The following is a 10,950-nucleotide window of genomic DNA, read 5'->3' on the forward strand; positions in this document are numbered from 1 at the left end:
GGTCAGGCTGGCTTTGCCTTTTGGACTGAAACGTGTTCCATTCAAATAAAAAACAATAACAAACCATGTTTTTCTACTCTTAGTCCCCCATCCACATACCCACAGTCAAAATGTGCCAACTATAGGGGGTTGTTTTCTATCGCTTATTTCACATTTTTATTTAACAGGGTTATTTACAATTCTTTACAATATTCCATGCATTTAACAACCCATCATTTATTTATGTTGAAATAAATGATGGGTTGTTAAATTTGTGTCAACCTGTTACTAGAGTAAACACAGCTTCAAACACAGCTTCAAAAACCTATGGACAAGGCAAAGATATGCAAATAATCAACAAAAAGTGATTTTATCAGATGGTGCAGACAGTTCAAATGTAGATGAATGAACATTGGCTGGGATCGGTTTGGTTACAATGTCTAGTGTGATAAACCCATCGATTTACTTATCTGTGCTACTGTTCTTTTTATTTTGATTGGCTCACAAGACAAGCGATATCTTCAACAGGGCATGGGATTCTAATCATGTAGAGAGGAAGTATTTGATTGATCTAGTTCTCAGATTGTGTGCTTTATCAAAGACAATATGATTAGTACGAACCTCACCTGTTCTGTCAAGCAGCCTCCAGATGTTTGTGAAGCTCCAGGTGGTAGAGTAGGCTAGTTGCTTAGTAACGCACAAGGCTTATCAAGCTGGAGATGAAGTGTGATTGAATGTGCGTGTGAGGTGAGACAAGGGTAATTTTTGACAGAATATATCCAACCCAAAGACATGGAAAGACATTCCATGTCTTTGACCTAATGATCTGTTCAAACCTATGAGGAAAAACGAAAAAAGTTTAGACTATAAAATGATCTGTCACAAAAAAGGATACACTTAGGAACAAAGCGAACTAATATGGAACACCATGCGAATCAATCAGCGATTACTAGCCCACGTATGCGAATATCAACATTACAACATGATTTGAAGCATGCAAGAAGTATGCATGGTTTCCAGTTGCCCACTTCTTTTGTATAACAGTTCGAAATTTGAATGTATAAATTCTGCTTTAGCCCACAAGGAGGTGCAACGGCTGTGTTCATCAAAAACGTTCAGTGTAGTAGGCTATGGATCCACGAGCGCTCTATCTTGCCAGTTCCTTAAGGTAACCGATTACTCCCGTGCCATTAGAAGTTATTTAAGGACACGAGCTGGTCGTAGACAGAACACGATTCATTAATAGACGCAGTTTGGTTTGTGTAACAGAATACTGACCTATGTGAGTGAGTGTGCGTGCGTGCGTGCGTGTATGTGTTACAGCACTGAGTTAGCTTTATGCTTCGTTGATTTTAAAAGTAACTCCTACATTAATGGAACATATTAATAGAATATATGATAAGCCATTTTATTAATTTCATAATGCAACTGCATACAATATCCCACGTCTAAATAGGTATACAGACGGATGTGGTTAAAGGACGTGGTGCCGTTTCTTTAATGTAACTTGATCGGGATTCAAAGAAATGCGTTTGGAAAGACCATGAACCTGGCACTTAAAAAAGAAGCTATTTAGGCTATTCAGTCAGGTGTCTGTAGAGGCATAGCTAAATATTCAAGCAGAAGTAGGGGAACTGTGCGGCAGAAGTAGCCTAGTATAACAAAAGAGAAAATACATTGGCTTATATTATGGATTCAGGACGCAAACACGTAACAGGCTATTCAAGGAGTCCTGCCTTTGTGAGATGAGTTCTTGTGGACAGCCAGAGCTCTGCGAGGATTCTGTAGGCTACTGCAGTGACGGCGCGGTTAGCCTACTGTATTGCGACATTGTATTGCGTCTGCTGGCTATGCCTACTAGGTCAAGTGATTTCAGCTACGTAACGAATTAATATCGTTAACTCGATGAGGTTGAGCCCATCTTGCTGCGCAGACACGAGCAAACTTTCAGATATAACAGGATAACAGTTTAAGCCATTTTCTAGTTAATGAAAGTATCCCTGCTGGTCCCCAGGCAAAGAGGAGTTCTCTTGAGTTTAAGTGTGTATAAATAGATCCTTGGTGGCCACCAGAAAGACCCGCTGTTTCAAATCCTACGATGTGTGGAACATTTACATTGGTGATTTATCGCTTTACTAGGCTATTTATTCTTCATTGAAAGGGGAACTTCGATGATAAATAAAGCAACGCTCGCGTACAGATTTAAGTTTGTAGCTTACCAAATTTAAATTTCCTTGGCACATCCACTCGATAGAAACAATTATCTTGAATCAAATAGATTACTACTTTTCTATAGCCTGTGTTCACTAAATTGGATAGAAAATAAAATAAATACAAACCACACGATGTGGCCTAAACGATGAAAATACCTAAATTACGTCACTTAGTTGTATGGTTGGGGTCAAATCATAATTTTGGAAATCATTCCAGTATAATTCACAATTTGAATGTAGAACATTGTATTTCAAGGATGCAGACTCTGAATTGGATTTGGAATTACAGGAAGAATGCAACTAATTGAATAATCATATATAGACATTACAGCTTGATTCATTGTGACAAGTATCCCTTTGCCAGCTTCTAGAAATGTGCCACTTATCACTGCAAATGATGCTTTTGAAATACTTAACTGGTACATGTCAAATAGTGGGCAGCACTGTCGCCTCACATCAAGATGGTTCTGGGTTAGAATCCGGTGCCTTTCTGTGTGGAGTTTGTTCTCCCCGTGTCTGCATGGGTTTCCTTCGGGTACACGCAGGTACTGTGTGTGGATTGGAGACTGAATTTAAATTGCTCATAGGTATGAGAGTGAATGGTGTGTGTGCCCTGTGATAGATTGACGACAGATGGTGTGTGTGCCCTGTGATACATTAGCGACCTGTCCAGGGTGTATTCCAGCCTCTTGCTCAATATACGCTGAGATAGGCTCCAGCAGCCCCTGTGACCCTGCCCAGGATAACCAGGTATAGATAACAGGTCCAAAAGCAATTCAAAAGTTTTTGAATGAGCTCTGTCTTTTTGGTTCTCTGGATCTAGACTTCTTAGCATCTGCCATTGAAGCAGGTAACTAGCAACAAACACTTCGCTGGAATCTGATCCCAAATCACAGGCTCTGTGACCACACCCACCCCACCCCACACAGAAAAGAGCACCACACCCAGAAATGTCCCAAACACATTTTAGAATAACAAATACAGGTAAAGGATGCCACAGATTTACGTAAAGACTGATAAGAAAATGCATAAAGACCGAGATTACCAGTGCATCATAGATATGCCTTGCCATAGTTATTTTACAATATTTTCAAGTTAAAAATCTGTATAGTATGCTTTTAAAGTTATATAGCTGATAATTTTCTCCTTGTGCGAGGGCATGCTGTAGGATGCTTGATGGTATGGGTTTTTAAGTTTGCTTGTCTTGTTTTTTACTTGGCTCTGTTGCATAGTATACATCTCAGCTGTCCAATTTTAATTGGTATTTCCCCTTAATTAGGACTAATAAGTTGTGCCTCTCACGAGTGGAGGTGCCCTTTATCGTATATGTGAAGCCTACGCTCTCCTTGTTGTGTACTTAGTCTTGCTGTAATATTGATTTAAAAAAGAAAAATGTATTTACATAATTCTGTTCTTTGTACCAGCATAAGGCAGTAAAGTTGGAACAGTTAGGGCGATGACCGAATTTCCGAATACATTGTGTCATAGGATTAGCTGAAAGGAACGCTGGAGCTGGGCATAGTGTGCATGGAAAATGTATTCTGAAAAAATGTACCTAGTTGGCGTACCTACTTTTTCACAGGCCTGCCAAAACATTTGTTTCCGCCTACGCCACTGTAGCTTGCACATAAATAAAACATAAATCGCTCCTAGGGTTTTTTATTGATAGCCTGTGTGGCAAAAATTGATCAGAACACCAAAACATTAGCTTATATCATCCCACTTCTGTTACAAGTGTCATAAAATTATGAACGACAAACATTTATTGTGCCATTATTGTGAGTTGACATGTTACAGCAAAAATATTCAGTGTTCAGTTTTTTTTTAAGTCTTCACATTACATTTTATTGCCCTTGAATATCGTAACAGCTATGCTTGCTCATACATTCTAAATAAATAATCAATCCACCAAACACCAAAACAGTATGATTTAACATGAACTTATTGATTGTTGAAATTAGCTTGGTCATTTACTGGCTGAATTTTAATATGGTAGCTACTGTTGGCTTTTTGATTTATCTTTTGTACCTTTCTCAGCCGTGTATAATGTACATGCTATGAGACTGCCTCAAGATCCAGGCTTGTGTGGGCTATAATCATTAGGTTGTTCTGGGATGCAAAAAAGGTTGACAGACTTGAATGCAAATAGCCACTTTCTCACTCGCTTCTGATTATATCTAGCCAGGAAATATATAGGTGCTACAGTTGTGGTGAGGAAGAGAAATGTTTGAGAACAAGGCAGTTTGCAATGACACAGAGAGGGCAGTGTGAAAGAACCCGGAAAGTCCAAGCAACAAAAGGTTCAAGCGAGCAACAGATATTTACTGGTTTGAATATTGTCCATCTGCTGTTAGGCAAGTCCTTGAGGTTTCAGATGGGCTGAGTTGGACTTAATTGTGTGGAGTATTCACAGCCATTGAGTGGTAAGAATTTTCATAGGCCACAAATATTACTAGGGAATAACTTAGGACCAATTAGATCTACTCCTATATTTCTCTGGAGACCAGAGTTGGTTTTGGTAGTCTGCAAATGGATGTCCAAGGTCCCCTCATCAAACCAGTATTGCCCTAGCCAATATAACTTACATGATCCATGCTTTACCTAATCAGGCCCTCTGCAACATGCAGTAGAGAGAAGGGACTTAAAAATAGAGACTATTAAAAGCTCACCTTCTTGGTCCTCAGTTTAGGCAATAGGAAGGCCTTCTAAATGGATTCAGATTCACACAGAGTAGCAGTTACAGGCCTGGGGATGGTTGTTCTTCTGTGGCTGTTTCAGCATGGGCTGTTCTTTTTCAAAGGTTGATCATATTAGCCATCTCTGGTCCTCCAGATTTGAGACCTCTTAAAGCCCAAGGTGTGAAGGCGCAAAGAGTCATTATTCTTGCCCAAGTTATGTGTGGCATTCGGTTTGCTGGAGAAGCGGTTTGGTCTCGGTCACGCCGGCTGGTGGAGAGAGCACACGCAGCTGGGTTGTGTTAACTAATCAACTAATCAGGTGCTTAAAGGTGTGTTTTTCTCCACGGTTCAGGGCCAAGACCAGGACCTCACACCGAGAGTGTGTTTCCTTATGTAGTTTCTTTATTTAGTTTTGTTTGCGTGTTTGTCTGAGCACCCAAAACAAAAGTGAACCACCACTAGAAAGTAGGAGGACCTGGTCCACTGGAGAGCAGCAAGCTATGAGCGGAGAACTGAAAAGTTACCGCTCTGTTTTGCTGTCTTTTGTCTTTGTTATTTTAGTTTGTTGTTTTAGTAAACCTGTGAGGGAGAAGGGTGAAGGTGTTCATTTATTTCATTTCATGTTTTGTGTGGGTGTGCTTTCTCTCTCTCTCCAAGCGGCAACCAATTGTGTTTCCTGGAACTGCCGCATCTCCCTCCCAGGGGTATCACGCTGGCGTGTGACAGTATGCAAGCCATCTAAAATGTGCAACCTCCTATTACCATTTATGCACCAGGAGCAATAGCTAAACTTAGCTGCTGCCAACTTCAGCAGGTACAAGAATGTGCAGGGATTTGTGATGCCCCACAAATACTGTAGGTCATCCCAGTATGTTCTTGAGTACCATTTTTGTGGGAGCTTAATATGTCATTAGGTTGCTGTGCAGACACCTGCTACGCCATTGAAATTTGGCATTTTGTCCTGCAAATGACTCACAAAAATTCTCTGTGAACTTCTTAAAACTAGTGTGCCTAATTGGCTGACTCAGTCCTGATTCCAGATAGCACAGTATGGTAAGTGGGCGTACCTCTGACATGTTTTTTATACAACCAAACCAAGTAAACTTTGTGGAATGTCTTTGGTCAATGCAGAACTGTTCCATTTTACAGACCTGGGTCAAATACATATTTTTTTTGGATTCAAATACTTTTCTGTGGTCTATTGATCTTGCCTGGTGTAATTGAGCCTGCCAATATGACCAGAAGGCAGGGTTTGCATTTTTTGAGAATATTTCATTGGTTCCAATACACCAGACAAGATCAGCAAAGCGTAGAAAATTATTTGAATCCAAAACAAATAAGTATTTGACCCAGGTCTGACAATGACCTGAAGACAAGGTTGAAGAGTCCCAGACAGAAGGTCACTTCCATTTGTTGGTCTGGGAGGATACTACAACTAGCACAGTGGAGCACATGCTGTCATTCACCTCACAACCCCTCAATTTGAATACAGGTCCTGATTGTGCTCTCTTGAGTTTAATAAAACCCACTCGTAGCCGTAGGCACCTTAAAGATATTACGTGTGCTTCACTGATTCTTATTGTGATAATCGTAAACTTATCATCATCATGACTGAAAAGGCAGCAATCACAAATATAAAAAAGCTACAAAAGGATGCCAACCTCATTTTAATTTGATAAGTGTAGCATTATTAAAATTAGTGTAATACTCACTCCAGAAGGAGGGAACCTATGCAAACTGTAGGTACATGTTCATACAAATCACGAGCAGAAACATAATTTGGTTAGACTGAGGCAGCTAGATATAAAGCAAATTTACATACAGCTAAATTAAAGAAAACCAGTCAATTCCATATTCATAATGGCAACAAGCTTCTATGCTTGCAGCACCTATATTATCTAAAGTTAGAATAGTCTAATTATTTTATTTTGAAGAGATGGCATTGCAGGTCTGTCACCAGCTATCCCCCTGCATTTTTTTCTGTTTAGGACTCTGTCCCAGTCATGGCTAATTTAAGGCACATATTCAAATTGGCATGGCTTTTGGATCACAGATGACGTTTGGACACTCTGCCATGCGTCGTACAAGGGAGGTAACTGGTGAGTCACCTTTACATTCTGGGAGCATTCCTAATAAATAAAAAATGGAACAGCATGCATGAAAGCACATGCACTGCTATGTTGAAACAGAAGCCAATCTTCAGCTGGCATTCAGGCATGCAGTTGGTTAATAATATTTTCCTGTATATGCATTAAGAGAGCAGTCAGTAATCTGGGGATTATAGACAAGGTCTCTTTTTGAGTAACATCTGTAAGCAAGCAAAACAAATGAAGTACACAAAACATTGCCAAATGGAAATCTGTCAAAATACTGTAATATCCTGTCTTGTCAGGGCTAATCCAGCAATTCAAACGAAGTGCCGTAGAACAGGCATTTTATCTTACCTCGGTCAGCAAAATCTTTTTTATACAATAGATCAATTCATCTATAGACGCTTGAGCATTTTCACAACATGGTCACACAAGGTCCGGCTGAGCTTGTATTATTTAATTTGAGTAATTTGTCACTACACTATTATTACAGACCTTTGTTTTTATACAGTACTGCTTTGCAAAAATGTTCATAGCTTTTGAGTGACAAAGAACCCATGACTGGAAGTGCCCTCTGACCATGCATTGGTCGCTAAAGGTCACATGGTTTAGTGGCCATGTTACTGTTTTGATAAAACAATTTGCTGCTGTTCCAAAATTACATTCTCTCTCAAGGAGTAAATACTCAGCCTTGTGTGGCCTAGGTGTGATATTAGTCTAGATTCAATTCAAATTCCTTAGCTTTTGGAAGTAGAGTAAGTATGTGAGAGCAATAGTGGTTGTAGCAGTAGTAGCGATTAAAGGATAGCAAAATGTGAATAAACTCAATGTACAGTGCTACAGTATCATTATATCTGTACAGTATGTTATTATTGTACAGATATAGCAGTACAGTGTCAATGTACTTGTTTAAGATATTACTACTATGCCTGAATTACAGAATAATAATTACAGCATTATTCTACCTGTACAACACTACACTGTTCTTATACCTGTACAGCACTTCATTGTCATTATACTTGTTGTTACAATGTTTCACTATATGCTGGAATAATACAATTTCACAAACAATTTTGTCAGCACTGTAGTATCATTACACCTGTAGAACAGTACTGGCATCATAGATACTTAATTATAGTTTCTGAATATACGTTAACTGTAGCTTGCTGACTTACAAAAAATATTTTTACGGCTAGCTAAGCTTAGAACAGTCACAAAATTTCCCTGTTATGGTGATAACTGTTTCCATTTTAGTGAAGCACAATCTGTTGCATTGAGGACTATTTTTTAGCAAAGCTTTATATAGCTTATAAAACATAATCATTAAATCTTAACAAAATACCAGCAAAGTAATTAGTAGTAACAAAGTTTATAATATCTCTGGTATAACCTAACTATTTGGTATGGCTAGTTTAAAATTTTGTTGTAAGAAGTTAGTGGTGTTAGTGTGGAAGTAATTATAACTAATAGTAGTGTGCATCTTTGGCAAGCAAACAAATAAAAAGGCATTTTCATTGAGTAGCATGTGCTTTATTTAAAATTGTGATTATTTTTAGGAAAGTTATGTTAATCTACCTTGTCACATGGGTCCCTCGGTCTTCCTACAAGAAAACGTAAAATGCTGAGAGGGCACATTGCTGTTGAAATTTCACTCCGATGTATCCCATAATTATAACAGCATCAGCAAATACCTCCAGTATATCACTTCTTCTGCAAATTATTGCAGGGACAGATTATAGTACTTCTATATGGCCTCTGGGTGGCAAATCCTATAATCACTCTCGACTGTGGGCAGAAGTGAAGCAGGATGATGCATACGTAGCAATAGCATCATTGGCCAGGAAGGGAGGGTTTCAATTGGCTGGGTTAACCCTGCCTCGTTACTCAGTATCTGGTACAAGTTTGTGACTGCATCCTGTTTGCATATGCTGCATCAGTTGCTTGGTCTTCTGGCTCAGTGATTATGTGGTTTAACTAGTGAATTAAGAATAGGAGTATTTGGTGGTTGTTTGCATGTAATCTGGTGTTGCAGCCTTTGTCAAAATTTGTCAATGCAGGTATGAGACAGGCTTGGAATTAATTAATGGGGAATAAAAAATCAATTAATGAAATATAGTGTGGTAATTATAAATAATTCTAAATGAATAATTTGAGTATATTCATATGCTTTATGCAATTTACTCTCTGTTATGTTGTTTGTTGTGATACTCCATTTTATGTATTATGCATTATGAAAATTGTGTTTCTGTTTTCTATGAGGATCAATTTTCAAGGACCTAGTTCAGTGTTTCACAAAGCCCACAACTTATTTAATGTGCAAATACATTTTCTGTTACCAGCACCCCCACCCCACTTCCCCATTTATTAGAATGAAACCAGTTGGAGCTTAAATATATAAACATATTAAAACCACTGAAGATGAATTTAGAATTGGATTTATTGAGGAATATATACTGCACTACCTTTTTTTTTACAACATAATTATGTATTCCAAAGGGAATGTGCTTACTCTACTTTGTGGACATGTTGCTGACCTGATTATATTAGGGAAAAACCCATTGCTTATCAGAACGACACAACTGGCAGACATCTTTTATTGTCTGATGAGTGATAACACAAAAAGCTTTGGTCTTTTGGAAACGTGGCCATGAGAAAGGTCAGGTGATCCGATCTGAAGGCCATCAGCAAGATCACAGTGGAAATGACTGTGACCTGTGAAAAGCACTGAGGTTTGTTTTGGAAACAGATTTATTTGCTATTACTGTGGAAATGTGTGCTGGTTGTTGTGTGATAAGGTGATATTTGGATATGCGTCAGTAGAAATATTGTTTTAATGGAATGCCAGGGTGACATGAACTTTTTTTCAATGTAGAAAAAAAACTGCAATGACTATTTAACCTTACAGACTCCATGGTGATGTTTTACTGTATTACCAGCTCTCCAGTCTCTGCAGCTCTTCTGTGACAAACCCACATTTCATTGATATGATTTATGAGAGACTGCTGCTGACATCTATTTGTATCTATTACTGTAAAAACTCCCTTCACTACTGGTTTACTCAGTGTCATCTGGGGACGGTCCTAAAATAAAATTTACTGCATTTAACTATCTTTGAATGCATGTTGGAAGCTGATATTGTTGGTGATACTTATAAGCAAATTGTAACTGTACTTTAAACCCAGGGATGAATCCTCTGCCCTTCCTTTATACATACATAGAGTAAGCATGGCATTGTGTGAGGAGGGCCCATGGGAAATAAGGAAGGTGGTATTCTCAATTCTTGCAATTGACAATTTCCAAACTGTTTTCATAATTCTTTGCTTGACCCTATGTTATCAGTAAAGCGTTCACATGGGGAAAATACATGTTTCTGGTCATCTGTGTCTATTGAGCCCAGATATTATTTAAAAATGGCCAAATATTTGTTCATTTAATGTGAAGTCATTGATAATATTAATGTGCTCAATAGTTTACTCTCTCTCAAGGTTGCCAACCGTCCATAAAATAAATAATTTCCGTAACTGTAAAGTAAAAGAGACATTCCATATTGGACTGATATGGGACATGTTTTTGTTCCGTATCTTTGAGAATTATTGGGCCTCATTCATGAAACATGTACAATCACATTTGATCATAAACTGCGTATAAGAACATTTCTAAGAACATTTTGGCATTCATCATTTTTTTCTTATCTGTATTTGTTCATGGCTGTTTCCTTATGGAAATCAGATTAACAGGATTGCGCAAAAAATTTTAAACAGCGAGCATTCAGCATCTCATACACCTTTGATATGCAAAAAAAAAAGGTCTGCACATGTGTCATGAATCTCATATTGTCTTTTCATAGGAATCTGTTCATGAATATAGGGGTCTAAGATATATCCAAAAATGAGTAAAATGTTTTTTGCCCATTATAAAGCATATAGATTTGATAGTTTAAAATGAAACATTTATATCACTTTGAAAGATAATGTAAAAACATTGTGCCAC

Source organism: Anguilla rostrata, chromosome 5, assembly GCF_018555375.3.
Source record: "Anguilla rostrata isolate EN2019 chromosome 5, ASM1855537v3, whole genome shotgun sequence".
In the NCBI taxonomy this organism is placed as follows: Eukaryota; Metazoa; Chordata; class Actinopteri; order Anguilliformes; family Anguillidae; genus Anguilla; species Anguilla rostrata.